The sequence below is a fragment of the Mirounga angustirostris genome, unplaced genomic scaffold (genome assembly GCF_029215605.1).
Source record: "Mirounga angustirostris isolate CCGP_5_RB_7025 unplaced genomic scaffold, mMirAng1.0.hap1 SCAF_10, whole genome shotgun sequence".
Taxonomy (NCBI): Eukaryota; Metazoa; Chordata; class Mammalia; order Carnivora; family Phocidae; genus Mirounga; species Mirounga angustirostris.
In genome coordinates, this window is record NW_026991718.1 from 30,218,725 (window position 1) to 30,237,552 (window position 18,828).

The 18,828-nt window shown below is 44.7% G+C and overlaps 1 long non-coding RNA gene across 6 annotated transcripts in view; it reads left to right on the forward strand.

Annotated features, from left to right (window-relative positions):
- The window catches only part of LOC123850993 (uncharacterized), an 84,795-nt gene that overhangs the window by 35,902 nt on the left and 30,065 nt on the right, over nucleotides 1-18,828 (forward strand). For 5 of the 6 annotated variants that reach the window (XR_010405521.1, XR_010405524.1, XR_010405519.1 and 2 more), the window contains exon 4: nucleotides 15,868-15,987. The exons of the other annotated variant lie outside the window; for it this stretch is intronic. This is a non-coding gene — a long non-coding RNA (uncharacterized LOC123850993). The remainder of the gene's footprint in view (nucleotides 1-15,867; nucleotides 15,988-18,828) is intronic. 6 annotated transcript variants of the gene reach the window in all.

The following is an 18,828-nucleotide window of genomic DNA, read 5'->3' on the forward strand; positions in this document are numbered from 1 at the left end:
GGAGTCTCTCCATTGATACCTCAGGTGACATCCATAGCTCATGCTGTATGTGTGAAAATTCAGGCATTGGCCTACACTAAACTCAAAGGTTTGTTCTCTTTCTGCTTTGGGCCCACTGGTTGAATTGCCATCACTAGGCAGAGTTCACTTCAGCCCCACCTCTGCCTACCTACCAAGTAGACATTGAAGGATAAAAGTGAAGGTGGCTGGTACAGAATTTTAACTCTGCTGTTTGCCTAGGAGCAATGTGGCAAGTAGCCTCCAAGATGGCCCCCAGCAACTCTTACATCGTGGTATTCATATTCTTGGGTCATTCCCTCCCCTTGATTGTGTGCTGAACTTGCTGCCTTATATCTAACAAACACAGAACAGCAATGGGATGTCACTTCTGAGAGTAGATCATAAAAAGACTGGGGCTTCTGGCTTGGATACACACTCCCTCTCTCTCATTCTCTCTCTCTCCCACTCTCTTGATCTTACTCTCTCTGATCATTCTTTCTGTGGAGTCAGCCACTGTGTTGTAAGTTAGGCTGTCAGAGAAGGACAGAGACCTGCCGGTAACCACATAAGTGGGCGTGGAAACAGACTCCCTCCTCCTTTTGTCCTTTCTCTGGCATTCAGATGAGACCACAGGCCTGGTCAACAGCTTTCCTGCAGCCTCAGAGAGCCCTTGACCCAGAGTCACTCAGTTAAGCCGTGCCCAGATTCCTGATCGAGAGAAACTATGAGATAATAAATGTTTTTGTTTGAAGACACTAAGTTTTGGGTGTCACTTGCTAAGTGACAATAGATAAACAGTACAGGAAGCAAGGGGAGACAAGGTGACTCTCCACTGACAATTCAGTGATGAGCCAGGTGGTTACAGGACTCAGCAGCCAGTATACTCAAGTTCTAAGTGAATCCTCATTTTGAGGAAGATTTGTTTTCAAAACTTAAGTAGTGGAATCACCACCTGTGACTCACTGTGCATACAGGGGCCTCTTCAGACACATTTCTGCCACTGGCTACAATGGTCTAAAGATGCCAGAATGGTTTAAAGACTCCTGTCCAGAGTGCTTTTAAAAATACAGAGGCCAAGGCTCCGCCTCAGACTTAGAAAAATAGAATCTCTAGGGTGGGACCTGGATCTGTATTTTTAGAAAATCGTCCTGGTAATTTTGCTGTTTAGTCCAGTTTGGAAGTGGCTGGAATAAATAAGCTTTCCAGGTCATCTTCTATGTCAGACTTCTATGGCTGTCTGTGTTAAGGGAATTTCACATCTAGTGCAGGGAATACATTTTGGAAACTGGGTCCCAGCAATGAGTTTAACATACTTGAGTATTTTGAATGTGGATGTCAGCAACTTGCAAGACTTGGAAAGTTGAGCAAGGCCACAAAGCTTGCCTGTATTCCTGAGCCTAATCAAAGTAGTTAATGGACTCTAGCATAATTCCATGAATAGTGTGTGTTCTAATGACTCAAACATCAATGATGTGTTGCTCAAGCTGTGTTCAGGAACACCATGGTATGGGTAAGGAGATGTTGGGATTAGAGTCAGAAGAGCTGAATTCAGGTGCCAAGCAGCTGTGTGAACTTGGGCAAGTCAACTAATCTCTCTGAGCATATTTCTTTTACATTTTAATTTATTTTTAAGATCTTTTGCTGTGGTTATCTTCTGACTATAAAAATAATACGGCCTCCTTCTAAAAATATGGAACACGCAGAAAAGTATTTTTAAAATCCAAAATTACACATAACCCAGAAACCTGAGATAACTACAGTTCTATTTCTTCCAGTCCAGTTTGAATAGATTTACATGCATGTTTTCATAAACTGTGATTGTGTTTTATTATGTCTTTTATCTTGCTCTTTCACTTAAGACTATATTCTAAACATTTTCTCATGTCATTAAAGTTCTTCCAGTCATCACTTTTAGGGGCTCCCTAGCAGTCCATTATGTAGGTGTATCAGAACTATTTCTCTATGGTTAAATATTCAGGTCATTTTCAAGTTTTTGCCTTTATAAAGAATATTGTGAAAAATATTTTTGTAGACAAAATTTGTTCACATTCCCTATTACTTCCTTAGAAGGAAATCCCAGAAATTAAACTACTGCATCCAAAGGTATGAATACTTGTAAAGGTTCTGATGCATGTTGCAAACTGCTCTTCAGAAAAGCTTAGCCAATGTGTACTTCCCCCAGTAGAAAGAGAATTTCCATCCCAGTGCAATGTTGCCAGCATAAGACAATTAAAAATATATATATATTGCTGATTTGATGGTCTGCATATCTCTGTTAGTTTGATAGTAAAATAAGCTGTCTTGTTTTAATGCACACTTCTTATATTGCTAGCAAGATCAAGCCCTTTTCCTACATTTAGTACTGAGATTCTCTCCTCATTGGTAAACTGAGAATAATAATGCTTATGCACATCACAGCATTACTGAGAAGATTTATGAAATGATGATTGTGAATTCTTTTTACCAATGCAGTGATAGGGTACCTTTATATAATTCCTATGGTCTCAGTTGACTTGATAGCTACTTTGTATGTAGACAAGTCAATCTATCATAAGGCTGTAGGATTGAGAGTAGATCCTCCCCTCCCAGTCTTCCTTCATCCCACACATTTCCATGTCATGTAATCTGAATTCAGTAGCATTAAGAGCTGTAATGAAGGAATACTCATAGATGGCAAATGGACCTGTGCAGCCTGCATGGCTATCTCCATGTTATCACTCTTGCTGATGGCAGGTATTAGGGGAGATATGACTTGGTTGGATGGATGTTTGTTTGTGGCCCCCAACTATTTAACAATAGCTCTTGATAGCCACTGCCTCTTCTTTCTCCAGCCATGTCCCAGGGTCACTGCTCACATGTGGGTCTCAGCAGCAGTGAGCTCTCCTACAGCAAGGACTAACACACTGCCCCTTTTGACATGGCCTAGGACTGGTCTGTCTGGATGTAGAAACTGCTTGATTTCAACATTCATAATGATGGCAAGCACCAAGAGAAAGCTACAATTCTCAGAATTTCTGTATTAAGTGGATGACATATATTATTGTTTATTCAACTTGATTCTCTCACTTAATTGAAAAGGAAAATTAAGAAATGAAAACTATTATAATAAAGTCTTAAAAGTTCTGGGAGAATTTTTCTACAAATTCAACAGGAAGCATTCAAGATGTTGAATAATATGTGGATTTCAAAGGAAAAATGTAATGGATTTAAAATGTAATTAATGTTCAGTTAGACTATAACTTCATGGTCAGAGACCTGGAATTCAGCCTTCCTTTCTTCCAAGAACTCTGTCCTTTGTGCCTGGAGGCTGTAAGCACTGGAGTGGAAGTTGTGAGGGTAGAATCTGTTCTTTCTTATTTATAATTAAAAAAAATTAAAAAGGGTGTTTGGGGACCACTTGTACTAGTGTCTATAAATCCACAGTAAGGAATTTTGCTTTAGTAGCTCTAAACAGACTATTCCTTTTCCCTAAATTTATGGAAGAATTTTAAAGGCATTTTGTGTACATAGTTATGCAGTCTGTGCTTTAATTCAATGGGACTCTTGGCTGAGTATGAACTGCAATTTAGACATTTGGGGTTCAATTTTCTTTGATATATCTTTCCCAGATATGACTTCATTTTACTTATACAATTTCATGGTGTCTCTATAAACTTGCTACATTTTCTGAAATCTCATGCAATAAATAGCAAAGGGACAAAAAAAATCAGTCTCCTAACATCTTTCAGTGAGAGAGCCGCCATTTTGTCCAGAAGGGTGGCTCCGTTAGTAGAGCCTTCATTCTGGTGGCCAGAGTGGTGTCTGCAGCCCCCTTGAGGTGGAGTGTCTCCACAATGCCCAGCAAGCATTTGCCAGGGAAGCCTGCATCAACTGTCCCACTTCCCACTAGGGTTTGTAGCACTGGAGAAGCTTGGATCAGGGTGGCACTGGGTTTGCCATAGAGCAATGGTCCCCCAGCTCCTGACTGCTTTGGAATGACCTTGGTGACTAAAAACTGAGGGCACAGCCATATGAACAGCAATGGAGAAAAAGTCCCTAAGGGATTCCCCAGTTTGGAAATGTCCATTCCTGATCTTCATGTCCCACATATGACAACACTGAATTCTTTGGAGTGGGATAAACTCAAGGAAAGACCTGTTTGACTACCTAGCATCCTTCTTGCCACAAATTCTCTGGCAAGTGCAAAGCTTGCTCCCACTTTATTTATTTATTTTTTTAATTCTTTTTTTTTTTAAGATTTTTTATTTATTTATTTGAGAGAGAGAATGAGAGAGAGAACACATGAGAGGGGGGAGGGCCACAGGGAGAAGCAGACCCCCCGCCGAGCAGGGAGCCCGATGCGGGACTCGATCCCGGGACTCCAGGATCATGACCTGAGCCGAAGGCAGTCGCCTAACCAACTGAGCCACCCAGGCGCCCTTGCTCCCACTTTAATATCAGAAATACTATCACTATATTAGATAACAATGATAACTAATATGTACGGGAGTTTACTAAGTGGCAGACCTTCACAATGCCTCAGTGAGGTAGGTGCTCCCATTATCCTACTTAGTAAGCTAGGAGCTGAGGGGTTAGCTAACTTGTCCATGCACTTGCTTAGGAATTGGCTCAGTCGGAATCCAAATAGGTAGACAGGTCCCGGAGTCACTCTCCTCCCAACTAGGAGGGTTTCAAGTAGTGCAAACAGTGCTCTGGGCACAGACATTAAATGGTCACAAGAGTGCATTCAGTAGCCCTGACTTCCCATCACAGCCTAAAGTACAAAGGCACCCATCCTGTAGAAAACGTCCTATAGGTAGCAAGGTCAGCACTTCTTTGTGTCTAATCTTTCAGAGCATCAGCAGGCAAGTAAACTCTCCCTTTCTAATGCTGTGACTGGGATGGAAGGCAGAACAGAAAGAAAGAAAAAATACAGTATTTCTTTCCCTACTTGTCACAAAGGAAAAGTTCCATGCAAAGTTGAGAAACAGATGGTCTGAGGCAAGAATCAACAAGCTTGATGTCCAGGATTAAAGACCAGATGCCACTAACAATCTTTAGAAGTCTCTAGAGGGACTTCAAAGAAATCGCCCAAAGCCCCACATCTCTCCCCCTGAGGGGAGTAGACTTAGTCATCCGTGCCCCTTTGCAGCCAGGTTGTCCCTGGCCAGGCTGTTCCCCAGGATCAAGCTAAGCAGATGAAAGTAACTTTTAGGTTACTGGGAACAGAGAATTCTAACATCTTATAGCTTCAGTCAATTTAGTTGTTTCACTGAGTTGACTGATCAACCACGGTTCTTTCAGGTACCAGTTCCTCTCCTGACTTTCATAGCTTGTAGTTCAGTCCACTTCTTCTTCTGGAGATTTCTCTCCCACACATATGCAGCACGAGTTTCCTCTTACCTCTTCTTGAAGTCAGCTCTCAATTTCAGCATCTCTCTCCCTTCATCATCTCTTCTTACTCCATTTGTAAGCCTAAAAGGGATGCTAGTGATTCATAATGCCAAACCACCTGAGTGGTGCTGGAGACAGCCTGGGGCACGGAAGAGGAAAGACGTCGATGAGGAAGTACAGTTTGAATAGTATGAAATGGAGACTGTCAACCTCTGGAGTTCTAGAACCTTCCATCGAGCCCCTTCAGAGTCTGCCTTTACAAAGAACCTAGGATCACATCAGAGAGTCTCCAGTTTAGGGAAGATCATAGAGATAATCTGACCTGTCAGTCAGAGGCCATTTGCATGCCCTCGTTCACATATTCACTTAAAAACAAGGTCAAGCTATTATTGAGCCCCAGCACTGGGTTAGGTGATGGAAATTTGGGACAAATAAGACCCAGACACTGTCCTTAAAAAGCTTAGTGCCGTAAGGGGTCTAGGGAGTGCCATGCAGAGGGAGGTTAGACTAGGCTTGGTGGGGGAGGGGGTCAGAAAAATTTTTATAGAACTGGAGCTACTTGGGCTGGTTCTAGGAGGAAGAGGAAGATTTTCCTGATTGCATGCAGCAGAAATACCCCTTAGGCCAAACGAGTTATATTAGAAGGATATAGGTTCTCTCACATTACTTGGTAAGAGCAAGGATACAATGAAGCCCCATGGCTTCAGATGTTCTTAGGGCCCTCCCCATGTGCTCACTCTGTTTTTTCCTGCATATCAATCTCTTTCTTTCCTACTGCAGACTGGGCTGGAAACTTGGCAGCTGGAGACTCCCCACCTCAAATTGCACAGCTGTGCCACCAGAAATGGACTGATCCTATTTCCTCAGATCCAGGACTGGGGACAGGGTTGGGGCCCACCACAGAGTAGGTCAGCAACAACCAGGGGATAGGGCCATGTTATACAGACATGGCCTCTGGATCTCCAGCACTGTGCATTGAGCCCATTCCCAATAAAGAGGAAACCCTGGGGACCACACAGCCATTCCACTTAGGGTCTTCCACAGATGTGTCCCTCCAGAGCACTAGTCTCACCTTAAATGATTCACCAGCATCAGGATAGAAGCTCCGTAAGAAAACTCCTGAAAACCTAGCTTCCAGCTCAGTATTGTTCTAAGTAAACAGACTTTGCACACTGCTTTCCATAAATGCATCAGTAATGCATTTCAGTAAGCATTAGCTGTTAAACAAATACAAGGGCAGACCACGGCGGGGGGAGAGGTTCAGTCATTTGATGATGATGATAGTGATGAATAACAGCTGAATACACTGGAGGCTTCTAAATATGCATCTCATTTGAGTCTCACCACCATCCTGTGGGGTAAGTAAAATATAGTAAACACTTAACTGAGCACATACTATGTGCCAAGCACCCTTTTAAGAAGTTTACATGTATTCATTCAATCCTTGCAATTCCATATGCCACATATTATTGTTACCTTGCTTTTTTTTCTTTATAGATGAAGAAACTGAGGCACAGGGAAATCAAATAATATAGCTAAAGTTACATAGCTTATAAGGACACAACTGGGATTTGAACCCAGGCAGTCTGGTTCCTGAGTTCATGCTCGTAACTTCTATTCCGGTAGACCATTTTTATGACATTCACTTTATAGTGCCGAGTTCCATCAAAGCAAAGCCATAGTGAGTAGAAATAAAAATAACAATAGCTAATGTTTACCTCCCACTCACTATATATCAGGCGCTGTCCTAGGCATGGGTCCTCTACTTTCCCCCAATGATCCTGAACGGGAAGTTGTGTTGTGTTGCTTTTAGAAAACATGCTCAGAGATACAAAGCCCAGGGCTGAATTTCACATGCCTACTTCCACAGATGCAGGCTGTGTTCTGGAGACTGTAGAGGGTCAGGGAGATACTGGAAGAGCTGAGAGTTGGCCCACTTTGTAACAGAACCAAACGTGGGTTTGGGCAATGCTCAGAATAAGCCGTAGGGCTAGCGGAAATAAATATCCAAGTCCTAATGTTTGCTCTGGTCCCTCACAGCTTTCCCACCCAGGTCTACTTACTAGAACAAACATCCCTAGAGCAGGGGGTCTGACATAGAGCTGGCTTCTGCCACCAGAGTCTGTGTCCACTGGGGTCAGCTCCTGCTGAGAGTTGCTCTCCTCATCTGTAAAACGGGAATGTTGCTTGAAATGATCTAAACGTGATGAACATCCGAGCAATGACCTCCTGAGCTCTAAAACCTCCTGAGTCTCCCCTGATATGGGGTTTTATATCTAGGATTTCTTCTTAGAAGACACTCTCATTTTAGACTCATGCCTTCCTGGGTGCTATGGTCTGAATGGCTGTTTCCCCCAGATTCGTGTGTTGAAATCCTACCCCCCAAGGTGATGGTATTAGGAGGTGAGGCCTGTGGAAGGTGATTAGGCCTGGGGTGGAGCCCTCACGATTGGGATTAGTGCCCTTATTAAAGAGGCCTGGAGAGCTCGTTCAGCCCTTCCTTCCACCAGGTGAGGTTAGAGTGAAAAGGCAACCCCCTGGGAAAGGGACGCTTACCAGACACCAAATCTGCCAGTGCCCCGATCTTGGACTTCCCACCCTCCAGAACCGTGAGAAGTAAATTTCTGTTGTTTGTGATATTTGTTATAGTAGCCCGAACGGACTAAGACACCAGGATTCATAGCAAAATAGAACTGTGATCCTGGGAACAGGAAGGGGAATGTGAGACAGGAAGTGCCTCCTAGGCCCCAGTCCACCCCTTAGGGCCCTCACAAATCCCCACCGGGGTTCCTGGCTCCAGGCAAAGGGGCAGCAGCTGTCCCTTGCCCCCGGGCTGGAGTCCTTACAGCCACCAAGGCAGGAGGCTCAAACCTTATGGAGAGCAGGAGACTGGAGGAATCATACACACAGTCTGTAACAGGCGTACTTGTAAAATCTTAGCACACAACCTTCCAGAAGTCCTCCTTCTCCCAAACCGCTCAGGTTCAGAGGCATTTAAATCATGGCTCTTGCAGGGAATCCTGCTCCTTTTTCATATTCTTTGGGAGCTATTGCGGAGGCACTGAGATCAGCAGAAGCTGCTGCTTCTGGAAGTTTTCTATTTCTCCAATGGTGATTCTTTCAACCAGCACTTACTGGATCTTTTTTGTTTGTTTGGTTTGGTTTTTAAAGATTTTATTTATTTATTTGAGAGAGAGACAGAGCACACAAGCAGGGGGAGAGGCAGAGGGAGAAGCAGGCTCCCCGCTGAACCAGCCAGGACCCCCATGTGGGGCTTGATCCCAGGACCTGGAGATCATGACCTGAGCCGAAGGCAGACGCCCAACCATCTGAGCCACCCAGGCGCCCCCAGCACTTACTGAATCTTACTGAACAGAAATACCACTCGTCTAGAGCAGGCTAGGTACGGCACTGTTCTAAGGCAGTCACCTAAGTGAAAGCAGTTTTTCCTTACAGCAGACCTGGGACGAGAGCTTTCCTTTGAAGGAACTGATTTATGGAGGTCAAATAACTTGTCCAAGGTCACCCAGCTGATAAGGGTTGTGTGTGCATTTCCTGGGGCTGCTGTAACAAATGACTGCAAACTGAGTGGCTTCAGACAACAGAAATTTATTCTCTCACGGTTCTGGGGTCAGAAGTCCAAAGTGACGCTATCACCAGAGTCACACTTCCCCAAAAAGCTCTAACAGAGACTCTTGGCTTGCCTCTTCCAGCGTCTGATGCTCCAGGGGTTCCTTGGCTTGTGACTGCCTTATTCCAATGTCCACCCGAGTCTTTACGGGGCCTTCTCCCCCTCGGAGTCTGTTTTCTGTTCTGTCTCTTATGAGGATACTTGTCATTGGATGAAGGACCCCCCCCCCCCATCCCCTGTAATCCAGGATGCTCTCACCTCAGAGATCCTTCTTGTTTTACATCTGCAAAACCCCTTTCCCAAATAAGGTCACATTCACAGGCTCCAGGGGGTTAGGAGGTCCACAGATCTGTCAGGGCCAGCGTTCAATCCACTACAGCTAAGCAGCTGGGACTCACAGGCGGTCTTGCTCCAGAGGGTGGCCTCATCACCGTTCCGCTGCACCCCTCGCACACGCTGACTTTCCACAGGTGTCAGGAAAATGCCTGCTAAATTAATCTGAGCTTTTCACAAATCATCACAAGGCTGAAGGGATAATTTTTCCATGCTGATATTCTGTCCATGTTCCAGAAGGGTAGTGCATCAACTCTACTCACGCCATCCCACACATGCCCAGACGGAGGGGGAGGAATAACAGCAAATTAGGTTACTTTTTGAAGAGAACTGAATTAAACTTTGCCCATGTTAAAAGCTTGTATATTTTTAAAACTTCAAGCACAAGCATAAAACCCCATTGCCTCAAAACCACAGTTGACAAAACCACCATTGACAAAGAATTACTCCACAGACAGTGAAAATCTGACATAACGCAGCGATAGGCCAAAACACCGTGTTAGGTCATTACCCGGACGCCGGCAGAGTGAGGAGCTCCATCATAGCTCCTTTTGATGAGGGGAAACAGATTTTTAAGTGAAGCCTGCAGCTTGAGTGTAGAAAACTTAAAGCTGCAGACAATCAGCATTGTCATTTAAAAGGGTGAACTCTATTTCTTCCTAGATAAAGCGATGAGCCCAGGCAAAGCACTCACTCCATCAGATATGATTTGAAACAGCTGAAAAATAAACTTCTGACAATAAGATTTTAGGACAGAAACACTGCCAGAGCTCTAAGTGCTCTTCAGAATAATAAAAAGAAAGTAAACAATGCCAGAAGAACAAAAGGAAAATTCTCAGCTTCATTTGTTCTCATCAAAGACCATAGAAAAATAATCCCTGCTCAGGCCCTTCTTCCGGGGTCCAAATTCCTGCCTTGTGCTCATCTTTCTGTTTAAGTTCAGTGCTCTTCAAGCTGTCATTAAATCGCTTGCCCTGGTGGACGGGGCCAAGATGGTTTCCAATCTAAAGCCAGTGAGAGCCTCCAGGCAGATTCTGAAGGCCTTTTACCACCTGAGCTTGGCCATCTGAGCTCTTCCTTTCACTGTGGTGACATTGACTTGGGTGTCTTGAGCCCTGTGGGAGAGCCGAGCCCATTGGCAGGATCCTCGTGCCTTCAGCAACCTCAGTCAGCCAAGAGCCTGGCATGAAGCACAAGGACAGGTAACAAAAAGCAACAGATCATGAGAAAATCCTCTGGATTAGGCATTTTGAGGAAAAGGCTCGTTTTGTCAGACACTCAGAAGTGCCCTGTGGACAGGCTAGAAGCTAGCTGGCCAACAAAGGAATGAGGGATAGATGAGTGACAGGCTGGGCTGTTGTTTCTCGAGGTGACTGAGGCTCAACTGTATGAACAGGCATGTAGTGATTAACTGACTAGCACCAGAATTTTACCAGCTACCCTGAAGCTTGCCGATTAACACTGTCCCTGGGGTCCGTGTTATAATGAGGTCCTTCTGATAACCTACTCCTTTGGAAGGAGTCCAAGAGGGACACGTGCCCTGTGGAATTCCTCATTGTAACTGGGCATGCTTCAGAGAGATTCCAGAGCGGTGATGATTTTACTTATTTAGGCTGGAGGTTATCTGCTCGTCCTCCTCCAGATCCCTTTAAGCCAAGGGAAGGGCACCTCATTAGTGTCAGATGACAGGGGTCTGGTTCCCTTTACTAGAATGAGCTCTTCATGTCATACATGCTCTGGAAGATCTGAAAAGCCTTTTCTCCTGGCCTCTAGTTAGGAAAGAAGGCATCATAACCGGACACGACAGCGGGAAGCACGGAAGCTTGCCATTACTACTCATCTTGGTGCTATTCATGGAGGCTCTCGGGGGAAATGTCCAAAAGCTTCTTTATAGCTCTCGCCATTAATCCTCAAGTTCTGGTTACCAGTCCTGTAGAAACATATGGATTACAAATGGTCTGGTAATTACTGTTTCAATAAAAAGTGAATGCATTATAATGAGGGTAGTAGTAGAACATTGGGATAATATGGGTAGGGAGTGAATTGGTAGTGTTTTCTTGTTTCTTTTGCTTTATACAGTCCCAGTAGGGGAAAATGCCATTTTTAAAGAGAACTGATGGGATTTTTTTAAAGATTTTATTTATTTATTTATTTGGGATAGAGCGAGAGTGAGAGCAAGTGAGCAAGCAAGAGAGAGAACACAAGTGGGGGGAGAAGCAGAAGGAGAAGGAGAAGCAAGTTCTCCACTGAGCAGGGAGCCTGATGCAGGGCTCGATTCCAGGACCCTGAGATCACGACCTGAGCCAAAGGCAGATGCTTAACTGACTGAGCCACCCAGGCGCTCCTAAAGAGACATGGTGGGATTTATTTAAGAAATTAATATATACCTCTTTCCCCCCACCCAAGTTCTGAACTATTTGAGAGATAGGCAAGAAATAAGGCAAAAGATGGTCAAAATATCATCTTGGTTAATTAGAACAGCTAGGATGTGTGCCCTGGGGTTAGGAAGCATTGCCACATACATGGGCAGTCTCAGAAAATATAAGCCTCTCCACCGAGGGATGCCCATGGCTTATTAAATTCTTAATACAGTAGTCTCCCCTTATCTGTGGGCAGATGTTCCCAGATCCCCAGTGGATGCCTGAAACCACAGATAGTACCAAATATTACATATTCTGTTTTCCTCTACATGCATACCTATGATAAAGTTTAATTTATAAATTAGACATAGTAAGAGATTAGCAACAATAATGAAATAGAACAATTTTTACAATATACTTAATAAAAGTTACGTGAATATGATCTCTCTCTCTCAAATATCTTACTCTACTGTATTTACTCTTCCCCTTCTTGTGAGGATGTGAGATGATAAAGTGCCTACGTGATGAGATGAAGCGAGGTGGATGGTGTAGGCATTGTGATGTCACGTTAGGCTACTGCTGACCTACAGACCGTACATGGAAAGGAGGACCCATCTGCTTCCAGACCACATGGTTGGCCATGGGTAGCTGGAACTACAGAAAGCAAAACCGTGGATAAGCTGGGGGGGGGGGGGGGTACTGTATTAATGTTATTAACTCATATTATGAACTAGTAGAATTTTTAGACTCTCACATGCTTAATTGTTGGTCTGTGTCACAGTTTTCTAGCCTATAAGGACCATGTCTTGCTCTTATCTCCAGAAAATCACACACTAATTACTTAGTAAATAGTTCTTGATTAGCGGAATAATTATGGTCTTGGAAGAATTCTCTTTATATAACCAAGAACTCTTAGGTCTTAGTCTTACAGCTGAAAGGGACCTTAGAGACCCAGGTCTGGGAGCTGAAAGGCAACTTGCTTAGGGCCCCCCAGGCTCAGAGACGAGAGCCAAATCTGAGTTTTCTTGATCCAAGCCTGTTTTTCTTTTTACTTTATCACATTGCCTCTCTACACAACTCTCTAACTGGTGGCTCTCTCTTCTCTAAATCCATCTCATTCCATTTTTTTTCTCTCTTTGGCAAATGCCCTAAATTCACGAAGAGGGAAAATGGAGGAAAGGTTGGAACAGGGATTTCTGGCTTCTGTGTTTGGATTACTTGCTAGGGGGGATTAGTCTTCTTGCTCTGCAGCTTCTCTCTTCCATCAGCTTAAGGGGCAAAAGAAACCCTAAACATTTGGATCAGCAACAGGTTGGTCCTCTGCCATCCTTCCCCCAGCCAGGCAGTGCTCACTGCAGCCCACAGACAGTGGTTCTACCCCCTTCCTTCCTGCAAAGGAGCCAGATGAAGCGAGCAGACCTTCAGGGGCTGACCCCTCAGCCCAAGAAAGCCAAGGCAATACCTGGCACGGCTGTCATTGGCTTAGAGCCCAATGTCCCTCACTGCCTGCCTTGATGGCTTTGGCTGTGAACACTCTCCTTACAAAGGAACCTCTCACGGGCTCCAGCTACTGGAGCCCTACAGCCAGGGTTTCAGGAAACTGGGGTGAAATGGGCAGAACAAGAGTTTGTCCAAAGACCGAACAGGACAGGAGGTTCCCACTGCTTGGAAATCTGTGTGTTCCCGAGACTTGCAGAACAAAGACCTACACATGGTTATTTTGGCAAGAACAGGAAGGTTTCGATTCTCCTTTTCCACCCCCTGGAAGTGGCCACCTAAGCTGTGCGTGCGGAAGGAGCATCTGTGTTCGCACTAACAGAGCCTCGGGGAGGCCTCCCGGCGCTCTTCCAGGCAGCTCCAGCGACGGGAGGGCGGCGGTGGTCGCTGCACACGGAGTGAAGGGCTCGGGCTCTCCCTTTGCGCTCCGCGTTTCCAAAATGACAGCGGCCAGCGAGGGTGCTCTGATGGCCTCCGCTCCCTGCAGCTCTCCCCAGGGGCGCTGAAATATCCTCTGAGGCCACATCTTGCCTCCTTGAGGTGTTATTTTTGGAGAGGGCATTTGGGAAATGACAACATAAAAATATGCAGGGGGAGCCTTGCGCATCTCTCCTGCGCGGGGTCCCTGAAGTGCGGGGACTGGATCTGGCAGCGCGCCGTGTGCGGGACGGCTCTCCCCATCTGGAGCCCAGGTGTGCGCCTCGCCCCCGGGTCCAAGACGCAGATGCCGGCGACTCGTGAGAGCAGGGCAGACCCGCCTCACCTACCTCTGTTCCACAGAAACGCTTTTACTCTTGGATGTACGATGTCCAGATCCACTTTGATTTGTAGATCAAGTGTAGCTGCCATCAAGCAGACGAACGCACGAAGAAAGAAGCGATTTTGTTAACTGGTTGTTGAGAGTCAGTGTGGATAATGGCTAAGAGTTTACAGTCTGGGTCAGAGACCTGAGCTCAAATGCCAATTCCGTTCCCGGTTCTCTCTACGACCTTAGAAAAGTAAAGCTATTTGTCCAAGCTTCATTTCTTCCATTATAAAAGAAAGATCATTGTAGTTCCTGCCTGGGAGTATTGTAGTGATGAGTAAGAAGGAGAACACTTGTGAAAAAGTCACATGCCACAAGGCCAGTCACATCATCAAAGCGCAGTTCACCGATTGCTGCCATTACTATCAAGCTTAGAAGCAAGGGCTCCCCTCTGCAAGACCCCTTTCCAAATACTTCCATCCAGAGCTGCCATTCTGTCTTCTCCCGCTGTTAGAATGTCTTCATCCTAAACCAAAGTCTCACTCCCCTTGTCTTCTGGTCTTGGCATTTTCAGCTACCTTTCTGGAGCCACGTATTAAAAACTCGCATCCTTTTTGTGATGGCCGTGACCCAGCCACCACATGGCATGGCTCTGAGGGACTCCCCTGACGTTGTAATCTGTGTAAATGGCACCCCCTGGTGCTAGCCCTCTAAGGAGAGGTGACTAGCAAGGATGGAAGGGAAGAAAGGTTGGAGAGAGATTGGCCATATTCTTTTCCACAAAAACCCCTAGCGAAGTAAAAGATCACGCTGATGCCCTACCTTCTCAGGCAAGCAGCTACAATTCTATCAACGCTTCCTCAGTGAACAAGAATTCACCTCAGAGTCCATTCATTACCCTTGGACCACGCTCCTCTGAAAGCGAGATACCCAGAACTAAGTCAACATTCCAGATGAGACGTGACCAGAGCCAAATAGAGTGGAAGTTGACCTTTTTGTTTTTCTGGATACTGTATTCAGGATGCCACTGTGATCCAAGGTAGTTTTAGCACTGAGTACGTATAGCGGTTATTTCCTGGACAATGGCTTTGGCTTTTAATCACATGTTGTCCTACAATAGCTCTTCATTTATCTTGAATTGTTAGGTTCTTTTTATTGTTATTATACTTCGCAGCACCAGGAATGATGAGCTTCTTTTTCAAACTGTCTGTGTTGGGAGTTGCCTGAGATACATCTGTGTTTGAACATTTTAATGACTCCTGTTAAGTCTACCACAGTTTCTGGGTCAATGAAAATGTGCCTTATTTGCATATTTAAGCAGAACCAAATCAAAGGGGCAGTATTTACTAAAATTTAAAATGGCCACCGTGGCAATGCAATACATCTATTCTGTGTATGTGGCTTTCCTGGGATAAAGTACCCTTGCAAAAATGGCAGTAAGTTCCTATTTGGTTAATGAACCACAATTCCCCAAAATAAAACCATGACGCTTATGGGAACCCTTAGTAATAAGTCTTCACGTGTGGTTTTCTCGCTCACATTCTTTATATATGGAGTGATTTCCAAATTAGGCTCTGTGGAGCCCATGGGGTTCAGAAGGGATGTCCCAGGGATATGGGAAGGGCAGAAAGAGTGAGAACAGAGGGTGGGGCTCCTGTCAGCCCTTTATTTCACCCAGAGTTGTTGGCTGTTTGCTGTTGTATGTATTGAACTTCCCTGTAATATTTCCTTTGGGGGAAAAAAAAGTTTAAACACCATTAAGCCATTCTCTGCTCACTTCAGAGTGGTAGGGAGTACAATCACTTCCATGTTTCCTCTTATGAAATGGATTTCTGGGTGAAGTGGATTGAAGATGAGCTAATATTAGATTTTTAATTGCTGAATTTGGCACTAATATGTTTAAAACTCTCAACAACCTTGGTCTGAAGGAAGAGTAACCGCACCATCACCACCACAATCCCTGTCAAGCCTTGGACATAGCTGGAGATGGAGCTCAGATCTGGAGGAACGCTGGGGATTTGAAGGACACCTTCTAAGCAGCGTTGCAGGTTTGTGATTTGCTTCAGGCTTTGGGGAAGTTCCTTGAGAACTTCAATCCTCACCTTCTGTTGTGATGATGGGAAGGGGGGTATAGCTCTTCTGCTTCTTGAAAAAGACCCCTTCTGTGGTTTTCTTTCTCAGAGATGAAATCCTGATATCTAAAAATGGGTCAGTGACTGGCCTTCATTGGTGATCTTCTTTGGGGAAATTTCTGAAGGAGAAAGTGCAGGTTGGGCAGACATATTTCCTGTCTCCACCATACCTCAGCCTGATTCCTAGAGCTCCAAGACAGGAGAAGCCAGGGTAGGGCACGCTGACATCTACCTTCGCCTCCCAGATTATAGTTTTGGCTGTCAGGCCTCCTTTAAGAATCAGATTTTCACAAGATTTGGGGGATCATACCAAACTTCTCATCATTTTATGTACCATAAATATTTAGGAATATCTTAAGTCTGTTGTTTCATTGTTTCCTTATCTGCAAGAGGGAGATAATACTATCTTTCACAGAAGACACTTGGACTAATTAAGTGAAGAGGGATGACAAAACAATAGGAAGAACAATAATAGGAAGAAGTCTAGAATGAATGTGGAAAGAGACAGTAGCAAAAATTACAGGCGTTTGGCTGAGGTGGATGATCCCAAATCTCGAGCGCTAGGAAGGAGAGAGGTGAGGAATACCACATGGTGAAAATCTCATTGCACTGGAAAGGGGACATTACTATGATGTCTTCACCCCCTTCACACTTATGGAGCAAGAGAAAAAAATCTGAACTATGTTCAATATAAAAACTAAACTAACCGAGGGGCTTCTGGGTGGCTCAGTTGGTCAAGCATCTGACTCTTGATCATAAGATAAAGCCCTGCATCCACACCCAGTACAGAGCCCACTTAAGATTCTCTTAGTCTGCCCCTCACCACCCCCTCAGAAAAATAATAAAATAAAATAAAATAATGTTAGGAAATATTTCCATTTTTCTTTTCTTTCCGTGTTACAGTAAATTAAATCATCTTTTGACCAACAAAAATGTACAAACTTTCTCCCTAATGTGTATTAGGTGCATTTAGCACCAGGAATGATGAGCTTCTTTGAAAGTAACTTTAGTTAAGACATGTATCTTTTCAGTTTGTGGGATTCCACCCAATTTGATACTCTCGTTATATTTAACTTACATGCATTGAGTGTCTCCTGTGATGCTATTAAATTCAGAGAAAGGTTTAAATATATAGTGTAGAAGTCTATTAGGCCTGTTTATTTCTCTGTAACTAATCTCTGCGACAAATCTGCATGAGTCCCCATCCTACTGGGCCCAGGGGTGGGAGGGACCAACAGGGGACAGAAAATTTTCCATTTTCAGGAATCTTTGGGTTCAAAACAGTGTCTTAAATCTTAAAGAGATTCTTCAAGGTGCATGCCCATCTTTGGGAAAATGTTTTACCACCGAGGTTTCCTGCCTCCCTCAACCAAAATGGCATCTGGCTGAAGAGGGATGCCCAATGTCCTCAAGGTGATGAGGAAGACGGTGTACCAGCTGGGTCTCTGACCCAGTGTGGTTGGCCAGGGCTGTTCCCTGGGTGCTTGTGTGATGTCTGTGACTAAAGTTCATGGCTGATGAAACTCATGGTCTGTTGATTACTGGCTCCAGCTCGGGGCCCCTCAATTGGTCTGGTTTTGGGTGTTGGGCATCTAACTGCTGGCTCTATCATGTAGCATGTTCACTTGTTTTTGAACAACTAGCTACATGTCTACTACATAGCTTCCTGGCACTACAGAGGCATGACCTTCTCTCTCCCCCACACCTAGACTGAGTCTACTCCATAGCCATTGTGTGGGGTTCTTTTTCCCAATGGGACAGCTTCACGTAGGGCACATACAATCTTCTCAAAGCCCTAGGAAATCTTGGAGTTCACACATGTTAGCCTCATTTCTGGAGAAAATCTATGCCTTACCCCAGATCATTACGCTAGCACTTTACCTTTTCCAATCCATCACTTGAGAGATGTCGTGTTTGTTACAGGAATTCTTTAAAGAGCTTTAGCATTTCCTTAGTCTTGGGAAACCTCTTTTCACTAGGATTGCCTTCAAATTATTTTATTTCTTAGGCTCCTTTCGAGAGTTTCAATTCCCCTTCCTCTCTGACAGGGATTCTCCCATAATATGCCCTTCTCCTTCCTGAAGCGGCATCCACTCTCTTCCTTCCCCAGAGTCATAATGAGGCAAGAAATCTGTCAAAGGGAAACAAAGCAGGAAGTATTTTTATTATTATTATTCTCTTTACCGATACTTTATTTATTTTTTTTTAAAGATTTTATTTATTTATTTGAGAGAGAGAATGAGAGACAGAGGGCACGAGAGGGAAGAGGGTCAGAGGGAGAAGCAGACCCCCTGCTGAGCAGGGAGCCTGATGCGGGACTCGATCCCAGGACTCCGGGATCATGACCTGAGCCGAAGGCAGTTGCTTAACCAACTGAGCCACCCAGGCGCCCCCCGATACTTTATTTTATCTAATCCTTGCAATAGCCCTGAGGAGTACTTGTTATTACCCTCATTTGCCAATGAGGCGTTCAGCCTGGGTACGTCACTTTCCCAAGCGATTGAACCAGGATTAACGACAAATCCTGTGCCTTTCCAGCATGCCAGCCCGCCTCCCCAAGGACCTGCAGGAGGGAGACACTCCCGAGTTGTTTTCCACTATCAAGGACCTGCTCTTCCATATCCCCAGCACTTCAATGTGATTAGTCTTTCAGATTTGCCCCCCAACCCCAGTGCGATGCAGGAGAGGAGAAATGCACAGCCTTTTAAGGTGCCTGGTCAAAAAGGCACTTAATACAGAATTAATACATCATCGCTG